Here is a 26,244-nt window from a genome sequence, read left to right as displayed (position 1 = left end):
CACAGGAGTTTGTATTGTTGGGTGAGCCAGGAGAGAGGGTTCTCAGACTGCTGATGGGCACCCGTGTGTAATCATATACTCCCGACCTGACTCAGCAAGGCTTGCCAGGGAAGGAGGACACTGCTCTGTTCCCAGCCAAACTCATACACACCACACATGTTAGACAACACACACATTCATATAGGTTGAGCAGCGAGTTCATGCGGACATACACGCACTGGGCACTTTGTTAGGAACACCTGTACAACTGCTTATTCATGCGGTTATCCAATCAGCCAATCATGGGGCAACAGTGCAATGCATTAACACATATACAGATACAGGTCAGGAGCTTCAGTTCACTTTAGTACAGACAGACATAAAGATATATTCAGTTATCCCATTACCAAAATAATATGTTACATATCTGAAGCATAGACGGCAGACAGACTGGCTCAAACTAAATGACGATGCTTAATTTTGGACTAAAGAAACATGTAACTGTAAAAGTGAACCCATTAATTTAAAAGGATGCAACTTACACAGTACATGAGTGGAAATTAGTAACCTTAAATTTACAAACGCCCACTATTTATAGTTTAAGTTTGTTGCAGGTACATGCGTGGGTGCTTGATTCTTACTTCCTGCGTGCGTGCATGCGTGTGTCATTGAGGAGTCAGGAATACCACGGCCTCCAGTGTCACAGGTTTGAAGCTAAACTCATTAGTAATTTAACGGTCGCTTCCATGTCTGCTCATATCAATTATTCACTCCTATTTTTTTGTTTTGCTTTCTTTCATTCTTAAAGCAAAAGCCAAAAATAAGAACTCAAATTATATCCAAGAAAAGGCTTATTTCGGCTGAAACTATGCAATTTTAATAAATCAGATCATTCAATCCTACATAGAAAGGTAGAAACTTTAAAAACATTTGTTAATAATCCAATATAAGTAACTGAATGTAATTTAATTCACACAGTGTAACACATCTGAAACTGCTTCGGCTGTGGAGGTGTTGAAGGAGGGCTACTTTGTCAGTGACTGAGACTGGTGTTAGTCTTTCCTCATACTTTAATATCATGCAATCCCTGATGCAATATACACTTGCCAGTCCTCATCTGAGCTGAAGGGAATACTGCCATTAGCATGCCCAAGGAAAAGAAAATCAATGTGTTGCAGCAAAGAAAAATGGCATAGAAGAGAACTCAAAGCCAAACACAGCTCAGTCTGTCACACCATGCGCTACAGTGAAAGACAAGAGACTTAAGTTCGGTCTTCGTCAAGGCAAGGTTATCAATCCACGACAGGGCAGGTGCACATTCTTCAGCAGGGTTGTAATGCTATTATTACTACAAAAATATAGGTCTTCAAAAAAAAAGAAAACACAGACCTGTCCGCTGAATGTTTTCACAGATGAAAGTGAAGAATTCTTCCCAGGAAATCAATCTGAGGTCACGAACATTACGCAGGGCAGTTCACAAACTACTACTATGGCTAATCCAATCCATTCACCGCTGGATTCCATTATTATGACTTTGAAGGAGTTCCTGACTGCGACATTCTTTGAACAACTGCCAGGACGTCTGAGAGAGAGCCACAGGCTGTACAGATTCACATGTTATTCCATTGCTAAGGTCAGCCTGCTATGCAAACCCTCCCAATATTTACCAAGGGAGTTCCAACATACCTTGGCCCTTGGAGAAAGAAAGGGATACAGGTAAACACAGCCATGGAGCCAGAGCGATTGAGAATTGCCACGCGTGTGTGCGAATGTAGACTTTCAGGTAATCTAACGACTGTGTAAAATCCGGACAGATAAGATGTTATCTTTTCAACGATTCATTCCACAAAAATCCTATTGTGTATGATGAGATAGGGTTTGAACAAACAAGCACTGTGGAATGTACATGAATCATGGAAGTATGAAAATTGTTATGACTTTGTGAACACAATTACCACCTTTTCAACTTAAGGTGCTTCCCTGTAGGTAAGACATTCTCATTGTTGCCAGTATTTGGATCGACGTTAGTAACTATCTGCTCAAAAAACGAGTAAACCAGGTTATAAAACTGACCAAACATTTAATGCCAACTTTTGCTAACTGACATTTTTTGATACATTACGTGACAAATTCCAGTTAGTACCGAATATCAAGTTTTGACACCCAGCCCCTAAATGTACCCATGTTAAATACACCAAAAGTAAAAAGGGTGGAATCTATTTGTGTTGACTGTGGATCTCAAGGCTTAGGGTGGGCCTCTCAATAGGCCTGATTTATAGTTTGATGGGGAGGTGTCACACACAACTCTCTCCCTGTCATTACTCTGAGGAGGAGTAACGATCACGCCTGTCAGAGCAGTGTGGGGGGAGGATGTGAGGGCAGCCGAGATGAGTAAGGTAAAAGGCAGGTGGGCAGGGTGCAGATTTATAGCCCGATTCCCAGTATCCTAGGAGCACCTTTGGGACTAAGATGGTATATCTGCCTAAGGCGCCCCTTCCCTTCCAGAAAGCTGCCTTTCAGCACTCTCGACTCGAGATTACCGGGGTGATCTTTGGCATGGATACACATGCATATACACACAGCTTCATACTGACAAGGCTGCTGCTGCTGAGTTTACATAGGAGAGATAAGTTGGCTAACCCATGGGAACGGCAAAAAGTAGGGAGGGGGGAGGGAGTGATGGAGGAGAGGCTGGACAAAGACAAGTGTTTGTTATGGGGGGGGGGGGGTATTCACCAGCAGGCAGACTGACAGACACAACAAGTCTGAGGTATGTTAAAATGAAACTGATCAAACAACTACTATGGTTGGTGTTACAGAGAAAACTGAGGCCTTTTATAAAGGAACTGTTTTATGAAGCAGGTTTACCATATTATCTGGACGATGTAAAACTTGGAGCAGTCCATGATCCACATTTGAGGGAGTTTCAGGTTTTACATTGGGAAACTGTAAATCTGTATCTTGGAACGGGGCCCAGGTCTGAGTCAAACATTTCATCTTAAACCACAAAAATGAGGGTAACTTGACACTGACAAAACATCTTATCTGTTTATCTCCACGGATGAAAAAAGTGTCTACTTTGGTCTCTTTGTCACAGGGTTATGGGAGGCATGGTGGGTTTAGATTATATACTCAAGTGCACATTAAGTGGCAACGATTCACCTGTGAAAGACTGAAACATGTCACCTAACATAAAAAAAACTATAAACTCCCATCTTTCATGCCGTGAAGTTCATGTTTCCACCTAATCTACATTTGTTCTATCATTTAACATGATAATAACTAATCTTTACCACTTGTGTTTCAAATATCTAATTTTTGCCCAGCTCTTATGTGCACTTCTGCTTGTCAGTGTGCGTTTGTGCGCCTGTAGCTGCCATCTGCATGTTCTTGTTTTGCTCCTAACGTGCTTGATCAAACACATCTCCATTCAATGACAGGTCTAACATCAAGCCTCTCAGCGTGAGGGATGAGTCTGTCAAATCCACCTGCCTGTCTCCTCTGCTGTCTGTTGATTTAGCAGCTCCAAGTCCTGAGGCAGACATTTTCTCTTTCTTGCTTGGCGTCTTGACCCCCCTCCTGGACCCGTCCGGGGCCCTTGGCAGAGGCACCGTGTTATTTACTGCCCAGAGAGCTCTGTGAGCAGAGAGTCAACACGGCATGGCTGGTTGAACAACGGAGCAACCTGCTCCTCACTCTCGCACAAACACACGTCCATGGTTGCACACAAACACACACTCAGTCACATGATTGTCTCAGGGGGATTGGCAGAGATGTTTACCGCTCTACAATCACTAGACAAACAGACAGAGACGTTCATAACCCCAGCAACTAACCTGCCAGTAGTTTCAAGCAGCTGCAACAGAACAGGAAATGTGAAGCTATGGGTTTGGTGGCACGAGAGAGCAAACACCCATAAAGGCTATAGGAAGTTCACCCTTACAGGACGCGACAGCATTCGCTCAGGTGAACTTTATGGTCAGCTGGACTCACTTGCGAACATGCCCATAGGTGTGCTAAGCTCCGAAAGTACGTCTGACCTGCACAAGTTGGATGAATAAAGAGAGATTGAGGCTAAGGACCTGTTAGTGCCGCTTAGTGGCCTAAACCTTTTCAAACGATTTCACCAACATTTCCTAAAAAGGCTGACTGAAGACAAAAACAAGTACAAAGCCTAACAGTTGGCAAAAAAAAAAAAAAAAGCGCACCCCAAAGGGTAATGTTTCAGAAACCGCCAGCTGGAATCAAAAGACATTCACTTGTTTCTGTTTGGTCCAAACATTTCTGCACCGTTTTACAACACAAAAATGTGTTTTCAAGTGCTCCTAAAACCTATGTGTCTTAAGATCTAAAAGCAGAACCGCAGTGAAATTCCTTCTCCAAATCCCCTCCTTCCTCTCAGTAATTATAGCCTCCCAGCTGACAAACTACAGGTCTGCTGTGCTTGTCTTTGCCTCCTCAGATACAACAGGTGAAGTAAGGCCTGTGTGTGCTGGGCTGAATGCCAGTTTCTTACTGGTTCTGCTAGTCAAGTGCGTATTACCCTTCCTGGTACAAAAAAAAAAAAACACCTGGGGAAGGAAGGAGGGAAAGTCCTAATTTTTTAAAAATGTATTGCCCAGAAAATTTCATTGGAAGGAAGATATTTTCTGTGCATCACTGAGAACTGAGTACAGCATGCTACACAAGAAAAACAGAGTGTTCCCCTTTATGAAATCCTGTGAGGAAAAAGTTTGCCATAACTTGGTGAGGATGATTTATTTAGAGGAGTAGAGATGATTTGATAAATTGAAAACTGGGTTGACTTTGGATTGGAAATAGGGGTGTGAGGCAGGACGAGGGAGCAGGGTGTGAGGGATGCGAATGTGATGCAAGGAAGACTGGATCAATCTTTTATCACTGCAGTGTGCTTTCATCCCTAATGGATCCGACATGAGCAGAGCACAGCACTACCTTCCGTCACATTGCACAGGCAGGGGAAGGACGCACACGAGGAACACGGGAGAGCGAGAGAGGTAGACAAGAGCAACACATGGGGAAGAGAGACGGCTTCAGCGAGCGAGGGAGAGAGAGGAGAAAGTGGTTCGAACCACCTTCCCAAAAATAATCACAACCCCAAACATGCAAACATATTATTTCACCGACATGCTGTTATGCCATTTCCAATTACCTCTGGCCCTGAGTGCATCTGCAGGAGTTAGGAAACACTCCTGATAAGGACGGCGAGAAATTAAGTCATCACAGCATGAAGAATGACTTTGAAAATTCCCATCAAGAATCCCAAGAGATATCTCGCTGTGCATGGGTGGACTTGCTTTCCTTGCCATGCGAGCTGAGTGACAGACAGACACACTGACAGAGACGCAGACGGACGGACGGACAGACAGACAGACAGACAGACAGATGATTCTAGAAGAGGAGGGGAGTCCATCTGTGTATTCGAGCAGTGAAAGAGCAGTAAAAATAACATTGCAGAGAACAAGGCACGATGACTCTCAGAGGACACTCTGCTCTCTCCATGCTAAACAGGCTCATTCATGTGATAGAAAATAAGAAATATCTAGGCAGCGAGGGAGACACAAAGCGAAGGAGAGAGAAGTGCTAACTAAACAAGCTGTGAAGAAAGTTGAAAGTTTTATAATGCGTTCCAACTACTGGCAACCACCTCATTATCCTGCTGTCTGGATTCGGTTTTAGACAGAAAAGCCAGAGTATTTAAAAGAGAAGGGACATTTAGCAGTACATCTTATCATCACAGCTCTGTTCATCAAAGAACTGAACCAAACATAGTCGCCTTCCTACATTTTCCTGTCTGAAGGTAAAAAAAATATACTGCACTTAGGATAACTTCTCGAGGAGCTTGTGGTATGCAGAGTCAGTATCGGCGCCTGATACAGTTAAATGAGGAAAGGTCAACTAGGACAAATACATGTTGAACCAGGTTACCAAGCACAGGTACAAATGACTGAAAAAGAAAAAGAAACTGGTAAAATATTAAATCAGACCAAAAATAAATACATTAATTTACCAAGTTAGAGCTATGACGTATGCTTGAGTCAAAGTTGTCCATTTAGTTCCTTCCCTTACAACCATCCATTATGCTGACATTATCTCTGTGGAACCAAGTTCACTGTGTGCAACACTCAAACAGAGATAACACATGAGGTATAACTGTGCAACTCCCACAGTCCGGAGAAAAAATAATCACCTCCCGTGGGGGTAGTATGGACTGGGGGGGGGGGGGGGGGGGGGGGGTTACCAATCGATAGCCCTGATTGGATAACAAATACAGCCTGCTAATGAGCTCCGAGTTCCACTATCTGACACATACCATGCTGGGAAATGTTAAATAAGGTGCTAGCCATGCATAATGATGAGTCAGTGTTTAAATAGGCTTAGAGTGGTGCATTAGACTTGCACAGTGTCGGCATTTGAGATGTGTAGCACGTTAACAGTTAAACGCAGTAGGAACACGCAACGACTGAGCTGAACTCTGCCCGTGCCCTCCATAAATTAATCTTTAATCCTAAAGTGGTAGAAAGGAGCAGCCGGTGTGACAGGAGACCTGTGTAAGAGAGAGCCTGCACTTGTCTCATAGTTCTATAAACGCAAATGTTTCCACACACACACACACACACACACACACACACACACACACACACACACACACACACACACACACACACACACACACACACACACACACACACACACACACACACACACACAAAAAAAAAAAATTCACATGTAGGCCCAGCTCTGAGTCACACAGGGAGTACTCGAAACATAAACACACACACGCACAAAATAAAGAAGCAAAAAAAGAAAAAAAAATATGAGTGCACAAAGAGTGAAGTTTCACCCAAACAGGTTTGAGACCTTTTGTCTCATGCACGAATACTTGGGTGGCGGGTCTAGTGTCAACAGGTACATGCAAAGACACAGCTGAGCTCACCTACCCCACAGGCATAACACAAGATTGCCTTTGTTTCTCTAAGACTCACAAAAATATACAAACACAAGCTCACACTTATTAGTAATACTAGCTCTCTTTACATGCGTGCTGCAGCATACAGCAAAGCATTTGACAGATCGTCTGACTTCAGAGAAACTTCCCCACACTGACATTCAAACAGGCAGGGACACATTCAAACAGTCTCTGAAAGAAGCCCTTACACTCACCGAGTGAGAGGATCCTTTCCTTCTCTTCAGTGTCTTTAATTTCCTCTGTCTTTTTTTTTTTCTTCCGTCTCTCTTCCTCACTCGGGGAAATCCTTTACTTCTGAGAGAGCAGCAGAGCCGGTTGTGCGACCGGTTTGCGAGGCAGCGAGTGAGAGTCTGTGTGTATGTGTGTGTGAAGAGTGTGTGGAGCCCGGCGGAGGTCAGAGGCAGTCAGATGTGGTTACGGGAGGAGACTTTAAGGATGTCGCGACTTCTCCTCTGCTCTATCTTGCTGCCTTCTCCTCTTCTTGCTGCCTCAGGAATGCGCTTCTCCTGGGTGTCCTCACCACAGCCAAGATCTGAGAGACTGCTCGAGTTCTCTCTCTCTCTCGTTCTGTCTACACCCCTCCTCCTCTCTCTCTCTGTCTCTCACCCACACAGAAACACACCCTCCCAGTCACTCCTCTCTCTCTCTCTCTCTCCCCACCCTTTCTCGCTGTGCTGACAGATCTGGTACCTCCCCCTTTTCAGGTAGCTGAAAGCGTGTTTTCAGCTTTGTCATTCTCCCTCCGTATCAATTTTCTCACTTATTCTCTCTGAATTCCACATTCTCCAATGACAAAAATGTCTGTAAGAAAACTCAGAGATAAGAGAAAAATAAACTCCAAACTCTTTGCATGCATGTGTATTTACATATGAGTGTCTGCTGTTTGAATGATCTATAACCTGAGGCATCAGACATCCTCCCTCTGGCCTGCAGTCACATGAACAGCTGATTACACAAATGAGGCCGTCAGGTGATATTCTCTTCCTTTTCCTGGAATGAGGTCATAGTCCAGCAGACCAGGTGCAATTGCAGTGTGTGTGTGTGTGTGTGTGTTTGGTGAGTGTGTGCGCGTCTATGTTTGTCTGTGTTGCCCTGTGGGGAAATGAGAGAACGGAGCAAACTAAATCTGACCACTCTGGACTAGAGAACAACACATGTACAAAACAAAAGCCCAATCAATTATAGAAACTACTCAGCATTTCATTTACGAAACAGTCCCACAATCCTGAACGGTGTTCCCATCTCCACAGCCACCTCCCACACGCAAACATTGAGCCAAGACATGCGTGACCAATGGGTCAGGCAGAACATGTGGGAGCCCCTCAGCATGAGCCAGACCCTTCTCTCTTATCTTCACATCTCTCTCAAACTTAAATTTGAACCATTAGCATTAGCTCTTTTTCATTCCCCCCCTAAAACCTGAAACTAAAGACTGGACATCATACCAAGCAGACTACTACTAAATGTAAATAAAGTCAGACTGTACTGTCCCTCGTGACATCCTAGAAAACAGAATCATTTAGATCTAGACACATTATAGAGTACACATTCTCCTGATATATCAGTGGATATTTATGTTTTACATAAACACATCATATATACACCAATACTGATATATCTGTGATAAGCTAATAGCAGCTACCATAACATTTGACATGTTTTTCTTATTTTACACCTCTGAATAAATCAATATGTGTTTTCTCATTTTCCTTGTCTGAGCCAAGGACATTAGATAATAAATACTGAAACAAAAGTTTGACACAAAATGTGTCGGTCATACAAAAGCCAAAAGAAAACAAGATTTCGACGGCTGCTTCACAAAATTTTCAGAAAAAAAAGGAACATTTTACTTCCTACTACATAAAACCACTGTAGTCATGGAACTCAGATGCTATGATTCAGCAGCAGCAGCAGCCCATTTACAATACCTACTTCATCCATGTGTTTACTTTGCTTTTATCTAACAGCAGACTGTATTCTGAACAGACTAATGAGGACACGCAGTCACAGCGCCTAATAACCAGTGAGCACATTGTATAAAGCAGATCTTCCAAAAATAGATGTCTTGGATTAATTGCATTAATTTGATGAATTAAATCATGCAAACAAAAGACCACAGTGAAGAATGCTGTAGCTTTTAGCCAGCTGAGTCACAAAGGCCCGCAGAGAGCCCGTTCACATCTATGTGAACTGTTTCACTGTTCTGTCTATAAAGTAAAGCTTTTGGCACATCTAAGAGCTGTGTTGTCTGACAAATCACTTAAAGCACACTCTAGAATAAAAGTGAGGGGAGGGGAGGGGAGGGAGGGCCTCCTGAGGTATTGCTTAGGTACCAGGGGCCACAGTGAGAAAAGGCTGAGGTGGCAAAGAGGAGTGACATTTTAAAAGCAGCAGAGAAGTAAGTACACGTTATGGATCCTGACAAGCTACACTTCAGTGGAATCATGTGCGTGTCCATTGTCAGACCCACACCAAGTTCATTTAAGGCCATTATTTTGTAAGACATGTCTAGGGAAAGGTTAACAGGCAGTGAGTCCTCCTTATTGGCTTGAGAGTCTGAAGACAGAAAGACAACAGGGCTGAAATCAGAGTGGTGGGTGAGGGTGTTGTAATGTGATGTGGAGGATTATCAGCCCAAAGCCTCCCAGACCTCGCTGACACCTTCCAGGCATTCCTCAGGGCACCTCCCACCGCTGTGCCTCCCTCATCCCACCCTCCCCTGTCAAACCCCACATATCATCCTTCTTTTTCTGCGTGACTCAAACATTCTTGCAACCCCCTTCCCTCCACCTCCAGCCCTCCCTCTCCATTCAGCAAAGAAGCTGAGGAAAACAAAGACGAGGCCTAAAACGCTTTAAAACCCTGCTCTTTCAGAAGAAATCCTTCCCCATTCTGTACTTATTTAGCAATTATGCTCATTGCACAAAAGCTGAAAATGCACTCAGCTCCACAGACTACAAAGCTATTTGACTGCTTTCAATCATCGCCTACTACCAAGTTAATACTCAACAAGTGATAGTAGCTATAAATCTGTCCAAAGTGTACACAGCCAGCCATAACTCAGCTGAGGGGAGACAGGAAGGTGGCTCTCAGGCTGAGAAATAGACTGGTTGGGCCTGGCAGCAGTTCAATAGGTTCTGTGGAGGGGAGCAGAGAGCGGGGAATACATGCTGATAGTGTCTTTGTTGGCCATTATTCACCGAGAATGAATAGCATTAAGTTGCTGCTACGGCTCGCCCCTTCACATCTTCCCCGTTGAAACCCCCCACCCCCTTTTTCTCTCCTTGTTTATTCAGCCTTTCACTAAAAACAGCCTTCAACAGGTGGACAACAGGTCGGTCAAGACTAAAGCCTAAAGGCGGTGAGTGGAATGAGAGCAGACTAGGATAGCTCTATTTTCAGAGGCCAAAACAAGTTTCAAAATCCTGAACTTTTGTTGACATCGGTTTTCAGACTCATAGCGGGGGAAACGTAAGGTAGTAATACTCTGTTTGTGCCAAACACGCCTAAGTATAGCGTTGCTGTCTCATTATGGTCAGGCCAATGCTGTTGCTCCAGTAGTGCAGCTATGCCTTGTGTATCATTATGACAGGCGAGATGGCTTTCGCCAGCGAAGGTAATTGCACTGTTGAGACATAAATATAGCACATCCCACACCAAGAACAGACAAAGACTTTTGTTTTCTTCCCAGAAAACGTGGCTCAGAAGATGATTCATGTTTTGGAAGCAAATGCATGTCACTATATCATCTCTTTACAAATAACAACAGCTGTATTGAAAATACATTTCCAAGGTGAAGCTGAGGACAAACAGATGACTGGGGGAGTACAAAGTGAAAAAGACAGGAAGAGAGGATCAATTGGATCAACATATACACTGCTGGTAAACAAACTTTGTATTTCTACAAACACGGGATAGAAAAGAAGCCAGAAAAAATAAAAACATACAGCCTTATTTTTTTTCCACCCCCTCTGAACACGCCTTTCAGGTCGGACTAACGAAGCACATAAAAGAATCTCGGCTGGTTTTTTAGCAGCTTCCAAGTTGTCAGCACTTTGGCCGCACTCCGGCACCCTTTCTCCATCGTCTCTTTATCTCCCTCTTTATTCAGAACCAGTCCAGACTGGCTCAGGACTAAGTTACCACCATTCAAAAAAAAAAAGAAAAAAAAGAAAACACGCTGCTACCTCTAACCTTGTGTTGCTTTTTTTAGGAGCTATATGAACAGCTATTTTTAGAAGTGAAAGAAAATTTGGACCTAGATCATAAGCTGCAGCATCATCCTTCATTGCTTTCAAGTGGTCCTGTTGGACGTAGCTAACCAGTGCCTCAGATTGTCTCCTTCGTCCCCTCTAGCTAAGCCAGTTTGTTCCATCCTGCCTCTAGATATACAGTCGCTCTCTGTCTCTTGAGATAAAGCTGTACCATTAGTGTCACACTGTGCTGCTCTGTGCAGTTCCTATCAGTAAATGGAAATAGGCTAGAGCCAGCCTTACTGGTACGGGGCGAAAGCTGTGTCTGTGGAGAAGCTCTCAACTTTTCCTCGTGCACTCAAGTTGTACGGGATGCTGACGGTGAACCTGGCTTCCAATTTCAACTCATCATTCCACTCTGTTTCTCTCCCATGCAGGGAGTTCAAGTGATTGGGGGAACATAAGAAAGGCAAAGTTAAATCAACAAGATGTTCTTGCCAGAGACCCCACTCTGTATATGCCGCAGGATTTCTCAGGACAGAGTGAAGACCCAACCCAGAGGATACAGCCCTGGTCAGTGCACACCATGTGCTCTAAGAGAGCAAGAAAACAAAGACAAAGAGAGAGTGAGGCAAGACAAAATATTGTCCTGCACAGGGGGTGGAACTGCTGATTTAACGATGATCTCAGTAATAACAAAAGCCAGTCAGGGGGAGGTGGGGGCGCTCGATGGACAGGAAATGCGGGCTGGTGACAGGGGAGCTATCAGGTGGGTGCAGGTCAGGGGTCGAAGGTGAACAAAAGCTTTGTAAGCCCCACACAGAGCGAGGGAGAGGCTCCCCCGCACGCACTCACTGACGCCCAGTCTGTCTGTCTACACCTTTCACATGCTTCAGGCTGTATAATTTGTTTGTCTAACAATGTTTTCTCACATCTGTTTGTCAAGTCTAAATGCTTCTACATATAGACTAAGACGTCAACCTCACTTTTCTGTCCATTTATTCAAAACACTGTTTACAATGCTGGTCTATTCTACCGAGTGTTTGGCGCGGGGGGGGGGGGGGCACCTGCAGGAACAACAGCATTTAAAAGCTTTCACTGCACCAGGCCTGTCATCTCTTTGCTTCTGTGGCTTTGCCGGATCAAAGGAAAGCTGTAGCCGTGTTACAGTAAGAAAATCTTTTGTAGCTACAATCATGCTCTGAAAGTACACACACAAACAAAAATATATGCACGCATGCGTGCGCATTCAAAGGCATGATGAGATCGGTGCATAATGGAGCTGGATCTCTCTAATCAAACCATTCTAACAACAGACATTTTAGTTTGAAGAAGTGAACATATGCAAAACTGATTCACCAGAACTTCAAGTACAGACACTTAAAGACCTGTTGAATTTTAAAAAGGCCGGTGAGACTGCCATCACCATCTTTATCTGGGTGGTAGAGGGTTTGAGAGTGTGCTGGAGTGGGCATGTACGTGACACTGAATTAATGACATTATGTGTGTGTGTGTGTGTGTGTGTGTGTGTGTGTGGGTGTGTGGGTGGATATGCCAGATTACTAATCAGCGCTTAGACAAAGGCCATATGTGTGCACGTCTGTGCATCTCGCCCACATATCTCCCACATATTCTCCTCCACTTCTGGATAAAACCCTATCAGCAGGAATGTTAGGATTGTCGGGTCAGCAGTGGTGACATCATGGCAGGCCGTCAGAAGCAACAACAAGGCCCCAGCGCCAGTTTCCTCTTGGTTGCATCAGCTACGCGATACCAGGCTGTGGATCAATGACACCCACTCCAGCCCTGCTTCCAGCTTCACTTTATGATTTTTCAAACACTAAATACAGGCAAGCGATTGATATGTCTAAAACATCGTATTCATGAAAAAGTGTGGTTCAATTTGCAAAATCAAATGTGTTAGCTTTGTCATTTTAACATGAATGATCTGATACAACACTCAGACTTTCTCAAAGACTCCAGACTCTTCACCTGCTTGAGGTGGTCTGAGGTCAACAGCCAGACATAAATTGATTGTTGGCTTGATTGTCTACAAAGAGACAAGAATGCAGCCTGAGGGGAGGCTAACCTGGAGAGGAAAGGTATACAGAGGGACTACTTAAGTCAGCGCTTTTCTCATTATTTACATTCTACTCTATAAGCAACAAATGTCAGTGAACCAAACCAGCCTGACATGTATAACTACATCACTCTCACGAAAATCAATCCCTTCAGCCTCTGGCAAACTATTCTTTCATCTGACCCTACGTGAGGGGTCAAGTGTCACCAAACAGATGCTAGTGTGTGTTTGTGTATGTGCGCAGGATCCTCCAGGTCATCAGATAAAGTGCACCTGAGGGAGGGGCAGGGAGCCAGTTTTCAGCGTTGCCAAGGTAACCAAACACAGAAGCGACCACCTGGTTGGTGGAGCCCAAGAAGGGGAGCTCAGAGGCCACCACTTCAGGACGGTAACAGTGCCAGAAAATCCTCACAAAGTGGCCCGCTTCCCCCAAACACAACCCATATTGTGTTGTCTTGCCATGACGAGCCAAGCGGAGCGGAGAGCACGCACAGCTGTTGAATCTTTCATGGAACATAAAAAAGAACTAAGCCTACTGTACAGCTCTCATTACAGCAGAGAAATAACTTTGGCCCATCTTGACTGTGTTATCTCCACATGGTTTTAGTCATCGTTCATCTTGTTGGACATTTAAAAGCCGTGCCCAGTCAACCATGGTTGTTTCAGTTCAGTACCGTACCATAGCAAATGTACAAAATATGTCCTCGACACACACACTTAAGTTAGCAGGCATCACAGGCAACACGATCATGCTGCTGACAAAAAATTTTCTGAATGATTCATCGTCAGTCAATATCACTTAATCTTATAACATACTGTCAAAGTGTAAAACAAGTATTTTCCGAAACTTGTCAAATGATGTTCCCATGGTGACTAATAGAACTAATATGAGCATTTTTCAAATAAACTATGACTAAGTTGTGTTTAACTTTTAAATGATTAGTCATTGTTTAATTAGCCATTTGCTTCACTCACCTCTTGCAGCCTAATCGTCTCTGTGACTGCCTGACTGATGAAAAAGGAGAAGAGGGAGAGGAGGAAGAGCGAGACAACCCTGTCACTGTGTGTCGTGCTCACGGGCTACCTGATCCACCACAGCCTGTGGAAGAGACAGAGAGACTGAGAGAGACCGGCTCAGTGCAGTGCTACAGGGGAGGGCGGGGAGAGTGAGGGAGGTGGGGTGGAGGGGGCAGCTGCAGAGGAAAGTGAAGTGGTGCCGCCATTCCCCGTCACCCGGGAAACCAACGCTCTTTCAAAGAAAATCGGCCAATGGCAAACACCGGCAATTGTGTTCAGACAAAAAGTCACATGACTGCCCAAAAACCACTCCCTATGCTCAGAGTGAGAGGGGAAGAGAGGGAAAAAAAGTATAGTGTTGGGGGGGGGGGGGGGGGTGGAGGGTGATAAAGAAGGAGAAAATAAAGAGGAGAGAACAGTAAGAAAAAGAAAAGCAGGGAAAAAGAAGTAAAGCAGACAGTGGTTGGGAATTTGAGTTGAGCTAGAGAGGCAGAAAACAGCTCCCCAGGCTGAACTCCATCCCATCTCCACACCGGCTTCCCACCAAACAGGTTGGCTGCAGCCCATTTCTGTTTGCTCAGAGTGACAATGCTGAGCAGCACAGTGTGAAGCTAATGGTACAGCTCTATCTCAGGATGGCTCACTCAAACAGCACCTGTCCACCTCTAAATTTGGCCATTTATCTAGAGTATGTGCAAACTATTTAGAGTTCCTTCTTACACCGTGTTCAACTCATATAGTACTGATCATCAATGCATAACTAAAAGCACTTTTAAGAGTTGCCTCCTCACCTTCGTGGCAATTTCCTTTTCATCACTGTAGTGGATCTATTAGGTGAGATCACTAAGGAATCACCTGCACACCCTAAAGTTTTGTCAGTCAAATGCAGTGTCGTCTCCGGTTTGATCTAGAACTGGCAGACGTCCTATCACCGTCTCCTTCATGCTGCTCTGTAATCATTCAGAGAGGGCTGCTGTAAGCCAATATTAAGACTCAATGAATCATCATATTTACTTCTGGGCTTTTCTTTCTTTTGTCCAACCTGTGCATTTGTTCTTTTGGTTTTCTTTCCCTTATTTGGAAACAGCATGCATTATTATCAGAATCCTGCTGTCAGTGCACAAATACAAAGGCCTGTGCAGTGTGGTCAAACCAGGGAACATCCAAGCATACTTGCTATATCTATTCATGTTTTCTTTCAACAAACTAATGTAAATGGCTAAAAGTGCAGCGCAGATACAGCTTCTCCATGTCAGCAAAATAGTAGTATTGTCCAGGAGGTTGTGAGTGACTGCTAATTAAAGGCCCCACCTTAAAATGTCTTGATAAAGGAACCAAAGACGCCTAAACTCCCTCATTGAAGGAATGAGTTGTATACAACCCAAAGGGGTCAATCCAGTGTTTTCTAAAAGGCTAGTGCAGTTTAAGATTAAAAGATGCTGGTCCTCATCCCAAAATGCTTTATACTGGCCTACAAACAACCCCAGTGCACGTCGGAGATCAGAGCCCAATGAAGCCAGCAGAGCTACATCATCTGTAAAAAGCAGCAGTGCAGAAATCCCTTTTCAGGTTGATTAATTTGATTCAGTATCAGCAGACCACTGAAGAGAGACCTGGAAATGCTTTTGCATTGTAAGCTATTTTTGCCACCTATCCCATATTAATCTTGCCACCCTAAAATCATCATGCGACCCTCGGGCTAGAGCTCCTCAGTTTGAGAAATACAACTCTGAAGGTTAGAGTTATGTTACAGCATAAAGCGGCAAACGTTCTGTAATATAAATTCATTGAGTCGCTTTACCCTGCATCCTGAACGGGACAAAAGCATTTATTTCAATTTATTTATTTTGTACGTTTCTATTTTAGTCTACTACACTAAACATAGACTTCAAAATCAAAATCTCTGAGTGTGAAGTGCATCATGTTTTTACTATGCACACTGGCATCTGTCCAGGGTAGTAAACTAAATTACAGTGAGGCTCTCCCACGTAAATTCCCAACAAGACACACAGAGACAATGCAGTCTGCAAATGTTAGGCAGCCAGTTTATTACTCAGACTGAAATCACACATCTATCACTTTCTAAGCAATGCGCTGTACACTCGAACACAATCATCTGCCTTGTAATACATCGCCTCAGCGCCAGAAAATTACCCTACTTCAGCGGTGGCAGACAGGTCTCGTTCTCAGAGAAGCATTTACCAAGTAAAAAGGGCCCCAATTACCTCTCTACAGTGTGAATGTGACAGGATAGCTGATGAGCCACGGCGAGGGAAGGTGACAAAGCCGACAGTATCCACAGCACGGACAGCAATGACAAGTCTAAGACTCTGCAATTGATTTTTAAAAAAAAGGAAATGGAGAGGACTACCTGAGGATTAACAATCCTGTATCAGCTTGTCAATAGATAACAGGCACATTCTGGCTCCAGGCTTACTGCAGACTCTTGCGATATTTTTGTGGATTGAACATGCAACACAGAAATTAGAACTAATAAGAAAATGTCACCAAAAGCAGTTATTTTTTATAGTTGTTTTTTTTTTTTAGAACAATAATTTACAGTTTGCCAGCTGCTCTGTTTTGTTTAATAAACTGCACTTTCCTATTCATACTACTTAACACAATCTATAATGTTGTGAAAAAAATCAAAACAGAGCCTGTAAGGTCATATTTACACTTATAAAACATATAAAACAATATAAAACAACTATGTGATTCGGTACTTGGTAACATATTAGAAGACACCAATATAGGTTTCCTTCTACCACAGTCTACACCAGATGATGGTGAATACATTTGCATGAGATGTGAGAATCATATATTCCATAAGCCGGTCTGACGGCTACATTATATAAGGCACTATCCCATCCTATTCATGCTAGTTGAATCTATAGTGAATATAAACTATCTCTGTCTCCCTGAAAGTCGATACATTAGTTGAAGGTGGTGAGAAGGGGGTTGGTGCTGCAATGACTTAGTGTCTGCGAGATGACGACTGGGTATGGGGGTGTGTGTGTGTGTGTGTGTGTGATTCTCAGCTGGTAGTCGAGCCTTTTTGCTCTCTGGTGTTGAGCAGCTGAACAGATGAGTCACCACGTATTGACTGCATAGTGTGGAGGGTACAAAGAGGTCAAGCAACTAAACACTCAACTTTTTGTCCCTCTTTTCATTTTATTGCAGAATTATGAACAGAGTGAGCTGCAAATTTATTATGGGGAAAACACTGGAGGAAAATACTAAAACTAATTTTGACTGCAGCACAAAGCATAAATCCATTCACAGAATCTGAAATATTGGGCTTTTTAAAAAGGAAGTGTGCCTCGATATATCATCTTCTGAGAGTTCTGCATTAATGATCAGACTGAATGGACAGACAGAGAATTTGTTGAAGACTGCCAAACCAAAAATAATGCATCTCAAGTTCCTCCTGCAAACATTAACTGATAAAATCCATCAAGGATTACTCCAGAAACTAATCAGACAGGGAAGACCACACGCTAATTGCAAAAAACCTTACGGTTTCCATTTTTCAAAACATACATAAAATATGCATGAAATGGTTCAGGCGAAGAAATGGAAGAGGTCACGACAACCATTTACACAGCTGAGCTTCACTTCTGGTCAATCAGTGAAGTGTGAAAGATAAAGAAAAAGGAAGAAAACAACACTGTATGAAAATACAGGGAAGTAAGAGAGAAAAGGTACAAAGGGGCAGATGAGAAGAGGAGGAAGTACAAGAAACAAGATTAGGAAGAGCTAGGCAGATAGGTAAACAAGGACGGTAAACAAACTGATAAACATAAAGCCTAACAGTATATGTGCAATCTGGACGTGCAGTATACAGATTACTACACCTCATGTATGTTTTTGAGCAGAGCAGTAAATCTTCAGGTTAGTTTTTGTTCATACTGTATATTAAGAAAAGGGGGACTTGAATGGGTATGAGAACACAGCTCGATCAATTAAGAAAGAATCAGCAATCACGCATCTGTCATTTCAATCATTTCTCAAGCAAACCTACCTCTCTGACTCTGGATCAATTAATCGATTAATTAAAAAAGCAATTGGCAGATTAATCACTAATGAAAATAATGGTTCTTTGTGGTCCTCAATATGTTAATAACATGAAGAAGAAGAACAAAGTTGCTGTCACATTATTTTAAGTCATTCAACTGGAAAGTTCCTCAGTACATTAATCCATCTACTCATCTAGAACTACAAAGGTTTTCCTCCATCTATTAAATTACCAGTGAGCTAATTTGATTGAGAATGCAAATATGCTCACACAATCACAGAAGCAGATGCTGACGATGAAAATACCGATGATAGTGATAATTAGTATTTGTGATGTTGTGGTTGTTGCTGTGATGGAGCATTGCTGCTTCATTTAACTGTTTCATTTAGCGTAACTAAGTTTGATATTGGTGTCAACAACAACGTCAACTGAACAGACAAATTAGTAAACACTTCTTGAAAAAAAAAAATACTGCCAGCAAAACTAGTACATTATAGAAACCAAACCGAATAAACTCACTGTCAGCAAGTTCGTCCATAACCTTTAGAGAAACTTATGTAAGTTACACAACGAAGTCAGTGAGAAAAGTTTTGTCCCAGTTCATCGACATCACCCTGCAGGTGCACCGCTCTGAGCTCACGTTCCAGCACTTGTTGCATCCTTTGTTACATTTTCAAAAACATTTTATTTTCACTTTTTTTCTGGCAGAAAATAAAAGACGGTAGAAGAAGGTAAAAACAACTTACAAGGGATTTGTTGTGGTTGATCTTGCTACGACGGACGACCGAGTACTAGTCCCCGTCAAAAGTCCCCCTGGTGTCAATCCATCCAGGAAGTAGAAACAATAAGTGTCCGGTCAGAAGTTTCAAAATAAAGGCGTTAATAACAACAACAACTGGGGACTGTTATTTCAAACAAGATGCTGCAACAACACAGAGGATACTATCTTCAAAATATACATGTTATAGCAATGTCTTTAAAAGTCCTTAATAAAAGGTTACGCTGTTTCCTAAACAAAAATGAAGGGAAATCATCCATCAGGCAGCTATCAATGATCTCAACAAGGGCTTAATAAAAACTTGTAATGCACATTTTTGATGCCAAACCAAGGATGTGGATGTGCATGAATAAAAGTGTTTTATTAGTATACAATGTTCTAAATTACTAATGCCAAAATCTAGTGTATGAAAAGATTGGGGTTTTTTAAAAAAAATCAGATTTTACCTCCAGATAAATTAAAGAATGCAATATTCTGCTCTAAATGAATGCCACTGCAAACATTTCACTTTCAAGTTTCTGGGCCAAACGACTAAGTCTTACTGGTGGCATGATATGTGCTTTGCCAACACATGCAAAACTAAAATAAATTTTGTATTTGTCCCACAAATTACAATCACTGCTCTAAAACAACAATGTCTGAGGAGAAAACAACAGGAAAGGAATCACAAAGCAGAAAACTACAACAGCTGTTTGTGGCTTTCTTCTGCCGGAATAGATTATTAAACACACACTCATTATTAAGCCCTGAACTTCTTCTAAAAGCATTCCAAGATACTGTAATTTAAAATTGATGAGTGCAATATTAGTAGGCCAGAAAACCGGCTTCTGTTCTAGTCCCTTTGCATTTCGTCTCTTCCTATTGGTAACAACAGGTAATCCCCAGAACCTTTCGCTGCTCATTGAGAATAAGGGTACACCCTTATGCCAAAAAGGGTGATTTATGACCCTAATTTTTGTGCCGACCGCCCGTCGGTCTAAAAACTGTCTGAGACTCCGCCGTGTTAAGCGTCAACATCAGTGGCTCCGACACATGCGCGGTAGCTCATGAGGCAGTTGTATTGAACCACTGTATCGACGTGGCTTGGTCACTGATGTTTGAAGCGTTCGAAGCAGGTGAGTGCTTCAGACATCATAGGAATCACCTGATTGGTTCGGTTCGTCATGTGAATCACGTGGTGGGATCGAGTGTGCTCAGAGATAGGATAGCTCTGTATAGTGGCGGTCATTTGAATTTTTCTTTGCAGAGTATGTCTGTTTGTTGCGTTTGTTAGGTGTTTTGAGAGTTAGTTGTGTTGATAGTGTATTTTTGGAGAATCAGAATATATAGAGCAATAAATATATAATATATAAATTAGATATAGATAAAGAGTTATATAGATAGGTATATAGATATATAATCCTAAAAAACATTAGATATAGATAAGACATATAGATTCATTACATATAAATACACACACCCCAGCCTCATCTGTGCCTTCTGAAGAGGTTTTTTCCAAGGCTGGGGAAATAGTTTGTAAAAGAAGAAACCGATTGAGTCCAAAAACTGTAGAAAAACTGTTGTTTCTTAATAAAAACTCAGTTACAAATAGCACAGTTACACAAGCACAGTCACTACCCTGTTCTTCAAGCACACCCTCTTTACCCACGTACACATGAACCTCTTTACCAACGAAGCCCAAAACATACCATGATATAATCTATATTTGCACCAGTACCATGTGAAAATGACATCAGTCTGTATTTGCACATCTCATGAATGTACCAGCACCATTTCAGTGTTTCACAACACAAAATATAAGTGAAGATTATGTAGGGTTACAATCAGCCAAGAAAAATAACAAGCATGGCCTTCCATTATTATTGTTGTTGTTGGTCCAGTTTATCATCTGGTGCAGTCAAACAGAAAAGTACTATTTATCTAGCTCCATGACAGTCAGACTCCCCATCTCCCAGCATATGCATGTATAGACGGCACCCTAACTCAGGGTGGTGTCTGGCTTTATGGAGAGTGTGGGAGCCGTCCCCATCTCCCAGCATGCCCCAGCAGCATATGCATGTATAAATGGCACCCTGACTGACATGAGAGTGCACAGGCTCTCGGGCCTGCTCGGGGGACATTGCACAGCCCAAAAAAAGAGCATTAGAGTGCCCGGAGAATATGTGTTGTCAACCAGAGTACTCATTATTGCATCACCTATTAACCTTGTCCATAATTGTTGGCTGTGTGCATTGTTCTGTTTGAGTGTCAACCACCATGGGGAAGTTGTTTCAGTCCCCTGAGTGAAGCTGCAGCTCATCAATAGATCTATCAAGCATGCTGTCCTCCTCAGAAATTCCAACTGTTAAATGAGAATAAATGCAGTTAAAGCACAGAAACTATCAGGATTTCAATGATTTGTTTTGGGTTTTCTTTGAAAGCAAACTTACTTTTCTTGTTATCTGTGAAACGAATCTGCTGGCCAGTGGGATGATCATCATATGACTCCTCCTTGACAAAGATGAGATCAGGTTCCCCCCTCTATCTATCTATCTATCTATCTATCTATCTATATCTATATCTATATATAATCCCCAGGGCACTAAAATCCGTTATATGTTGTTGTTTTTTTTTTTTTAATTGAACGGATGTCATCAACAGTTACAAAAAAATTTCAACAGCTCACAATGTAACGAATATATACAATCACAAACAGGCCACTTGGTTTCCTCTGTGGCAGTGTCCATAGCAACCACATAACAATGGCTTGGTTTGTTTGTTATCGTAATAACAAACAAAGATAATTTACAAGAACTGAATGAGTATTGTGAAATTTTAATGTATATTTCTCACTAGAACTATCATCAAAAGGCTTTTTTATGTCCAAACAATCTTGAAATAATGCATTTTACACTGAGAATGAAAGGAATGCTTTTATTTTGAGAAGACCTGCAATCAGTCATATGACCCGTCGGCAGGCCAATAGAAAAGAATGGGACAAAAAAAGTGACAATTTCACACTTTTCAGGCCCTAATTGTGAGACTGATACGTTTTGTACTGCGGACAAACGTAGCTATTTCACATTTTGATGACTTGTCTGACAGGCTGGCCGATTGGCGTGAGCTCCTGTCTAAGTGTAGAAATTGAGTTGCAAATAAACACAACAGTTTTTCTACAGTTTTTGGACCCAGTCGGTTTCTTCTTTTACAGACTATTTCCCCAGCCTTGGAAAAAACCCATTCAGACGGCACAGATGAGGCTGGGGTGTGTGTGTGTGTGTATGTGTGTGTGTGTATTTATATGTTATGACTCTGTATGTCTTATCTATATCTAATGTTTTTAGGATTATATATCTATATACCTATCTATATAACTCTTTGTCTATATCTAATTTATATATTATACATCTATTGCTCTATATATTCTGATTCTCCAAAAATACACTATCAACACAACTAACTCTCAAAACACCTAAAAAACGCAACAAACCAACCTACTCTGCAAAGAAAAATTCAAATGACCGCCACTACACAGAGCTATCCTATCTCTGAACGCACTCGATCCTGCCAGGTGATTCACATAACAAACCGAACCAATCAGGCGATTCGTATGACGTCTGAAGCACTCACCTGCTTCAAACGTCACTCAAGTGCTTCAAACGTCAGTGACCAAACCACACGTCGGAACAGTGGTTCAATACAACTGCCTCATGCGCTTCCGCGCATGTGTCGGAGCCTCGAGTGTTAGAGGACCATCTCTAGGGAGGACTCCCACACTCTTCCAACCTAACCACCACCTTGAGTCAGGGTGCCGTTTCTACATGCATATGCTGGTGGTGCATGCCGGGAGATGGGGACGGTGCGAATTGGCCAATTTCCCAGACAGTAATATGATAGATAATAGAAAACAGCTTAGCGGCGCAGATGATTTTCTTTTCACGTGGTTGTGCCGCCCCCCATGTGATGCCGCCCCGGGCGGCTGTCCGGTTCACCCGTACCAAAAACCGCCACTGATGTTGATGCTTAACACGGCGGAATCTCAGACGGTTTTTAGACCGACGGACGGTTGGCACAAAATCTTCGTCCCCGCTGTCTCGTCCTCACACTCCGACAGACGTATCCGAGCTCCCAAAACACCGCTCAGCGCGCTCTACTAAATCTGTAAGTATTTATAGTGAGTGACCTGCATACAACGCTTTGTTGTCAACAGCTGTTTTTTGTGATTCAGATACTCTCTTACTGTAGTCTGACTGCGTTAAGTTGAGGCCTTCCACTTTTAACAAGAGAAACCCTCGTTAAATAATTTTAAAAACAAGACGTTTAAATGAATAGTTCTGAGGAGACTGGTAAACAAGTTTTCGCGCGGAGGAGAGTGTAAATTAGGGACATAAATCACCCTTTTTGGCATAAGGGTGTACCCTTATTCTCTCTCATAATTACTGAACACATGACCTTGAAACAGAATTAGCCGTGAATGAAGGATTAGCTCTCGTATAACAATCCAGCACTGCAAACAATGAGTGAGAGGACTTTAGATCTTTATTTGTTATCTGTTATTGTTTTCTTAAAAAAAAAAAAAAAAAAAAAAAGCACAGAGGCACATTTAACAAAATGGTGGTTTTAGTTAAATATGACAAAAACAATTCTCTGACGGGTTTGACCATGTGGAAGGAAAACCAACATTGCCATCAGAACTCAGGAATGTATATTAACAAAATGACAATTACTTTACCAGTGCACATTAAATGTGTTACCTTGCCTTGCAAATGAATCACGTCCGTGTCACAAAGAAGACTAAACGTCAGTCCGAAAGCTGTAAAAATGAAGGAGTAATTGTGAATAATTTGTATACCGTTAGAGACTGCATGTCTGCGTTTGCTTGTTAAGGTGTCAACAAAAAAAAAGAGTTATGCAGCCTAAATATCTCGCAGTGAATGGAATGTTCCTTCCAGCAGGATCTTGTGGTCGTGCATGTATTGTACAAACAGCTTCTGCTGGGCCTGTCTGAACTCATACTGTAGATATTTTCAGTTACAACGCCTGATAGGAAAAGGTGACCTGCCTCAAGCCAATTATCTTATTATTAACTGATAATGAAATGAAAACACACTCCCTTTACATGGTAATGTGACATGTTGGTGTGTGGTTTGGCACTAAGTGCAAGTTGTGGTCACAACATGAAGGTAGAGCAGTACTGCATGTACTGCATGTTGTGAGATTATTCTACAAACCTCCTGTTTCCGATAGCTTTGATGGGAATCTTTGGGGGAGTGTAACTACAACCTACCTGACATGATCACGAATTTAATGAAACCATTTCAACCACATAAGCCATTTTTAAAATGATACTCACAGCTTGTGTTGACACACTCTTCTCCACTTCAGCGTATCAGAAATGTCTATTTGTTTACCCTTGTGTGTGTGTGTATGGTATGTACTCTATTACATTTACCTTCATAATATTATCCATCTTGTTTTTAAAATCATTCTAAGGGAAAAGGCTCAACAAAGCAAATTTATGATGCAGTTGCACTACAGTGCAACAATTGTTTTCTGATTTTATTTGATTTTTGGTGTAAAAGAGCATTTCCATGGACCCTGACTTTTTTATTAGATAAAAAAAACTATAGATGCATGCTTTTCAGAAGAAAGCATTTCTTCTCTTGACAATACGGGTCATTCAAAATGGTATAAAGAAAATAAATCATCCCAGAAAAAGCATTACTGTACTGAAACCGTTGTTTCACTACATATAACATATTAGAGGAAATTGTTGTTCTTTGAAATCCAATTTTCAGCTTTTCAGCTCACAATATTTGCTATCTCAAATCAGTAGATAAACCCCAGGCCCTTCTGGTTTGTTACATCAAATGGTAATAACTGGAGAGTGGAAGGAGGCTTCTCACTGGCCAGATCAGGTCCCCAGTCCTGACCAGATGTGAGAATGATCCCTTTCAGAGAAATTACAAGACTATTCAGAGAGAGTAGGTGGACACTATCCCACCTTCCCACCATAAAAGGCCTCACTTTTCATTCCATTCTCCTCCATTTGTCTCTTGAGACGTAATGGCACCAGTGAGATGGGAGTGTGGCTGAAAACACCTGACAGGGAGCGAGGGAGAAAAACTATTCCTCAAAAAATGAAGCAGACGTGTGAGAAAGATGATCAAAGGTGGTACAGTTGCGTGATGGAAAGAGTAAGTAGAAGAGAAGAAATACAGTAACACGTTACATAAGAGCTGTCCTATGGTTGAGTGGCAATGCAAGCTTACATGTGTACACACATCATACATTCCTTTGCCTGCCATGTTTACTCCTCTTAATCCAACACTGTTGTGAAGAATATCAGTAGGTTTAATGACAGATGTTCTTACTTCAACTCATTTGTTTCCATCCTGTTTCTGTGAACACAGTGGAAGCATGGATGACAGAAATCTAGGAAATGCTTTCTAATGTGTGTGTCTTGGTGTTTGTGTGCTCACATCAGGTATTCATACGTAAGACCGGGCAAGTTTGGAAACGTCAGCGTGCTGGTTGAAGCAGCTCCCCTCAAGTGGAATTGATGTGACAGCTTCTAGACAAACCATCACTCTCAACATTATATGACCTGAAGAACTGTAAAGGTGTTAAATGTGACTGCCTCTCCGTGCCTCAGCTACCCGCATACAGTTTAGTCAGACACGTGTCTCAGGACAAAATCAGTCTGAGATTGTCCTTCACAGTACATTGGACAGGTGATTTCCTACAACTCATGGAAAACAATAGGATATGTCACAGTGAGAACATATACACTCTGAGTGGAGTTGATTTGTTCCAGTCCACTGCTCCTGTTATCAGGCGATACGTCATGACACATTTTCTCCTGTATTAGCAGTGTGCAGAGCCAAAGCTTGCATGCTTTATGCTTGTATCTGTCTACTGTAAATCAAATTCTCTTTGATGTTTATGTTGCCTTAGAAGTTGGCATGCAGGGAAGGAAAGAAATGAACCTTGTGTTTCAAGGAGGCGCATCTGAGGGATTGTTAAGATAGGGATTGAAAGATTGTTGATAAGAGCTTTTGATTTAATGTTTACAGATAGTGCCCTCATGTGGCAAAATTACACTATTGCACAAAGATTATCAGGACAATCATCATCACTGCAGGAAATCTTGGACAAACTCAGCCTTTGCATTTTATCAAGCTCACAGCTTAATGAAAGAGAGCCACAATAATC

The 26,244-nt window shown here is 42.2% G+C and overlaps 1 protein-coding gene across 3 annotated transcripts in view; it reads right to left on the bottom strand.

Moving 5' to 3' along the window:
- The window catches only part of rassf7a (Ras association domain family member 7a), a 33,333-nt gene extending 14,249 nt beyond the window's left edge, over positions 1-19,084 (bottom strand). Inside the window, exons 1-2 of one of the 3 annotated variants that reach the window (XM_041039031.1) lie at positions 19,019-19,084; positions 14,216-14,339 (exon numbers count right to left, since the gene is read on the bottom strand). The gene's annotated coding sequence lies outside the window, so the exon portion shown is untranslated. Of the gene's footprint in view, positions 1-7,161; positions 7,552-14,215; positions 14,340-19,018 lie in introns of those variants that run through there. The other 2 variants (XM_041039032.1, XM_041039030.1) reach the window with 2 other exon arrangements.
- Between the last annotated feature and the right edge of the window lie 7,160 nt (positions 19,085-26,244).

This window comes from Toxotes jaculatrix, chromosome 5 (genome assembly GCF_017976425.1).
Source record: "Toxotes jaculatrix isolate fToxJac2 chromosome 5, fToxJac2.pri, whole genome shotgun sequence".
NCBI lineage: Eukaryota > Metazoa > Chordata > Actinopteri > Toxotidae > Toxotes > Toxotes jaculatrix.
This window is presented reverse-complemented; position numbering and strand designations above follow the sequence as displayed.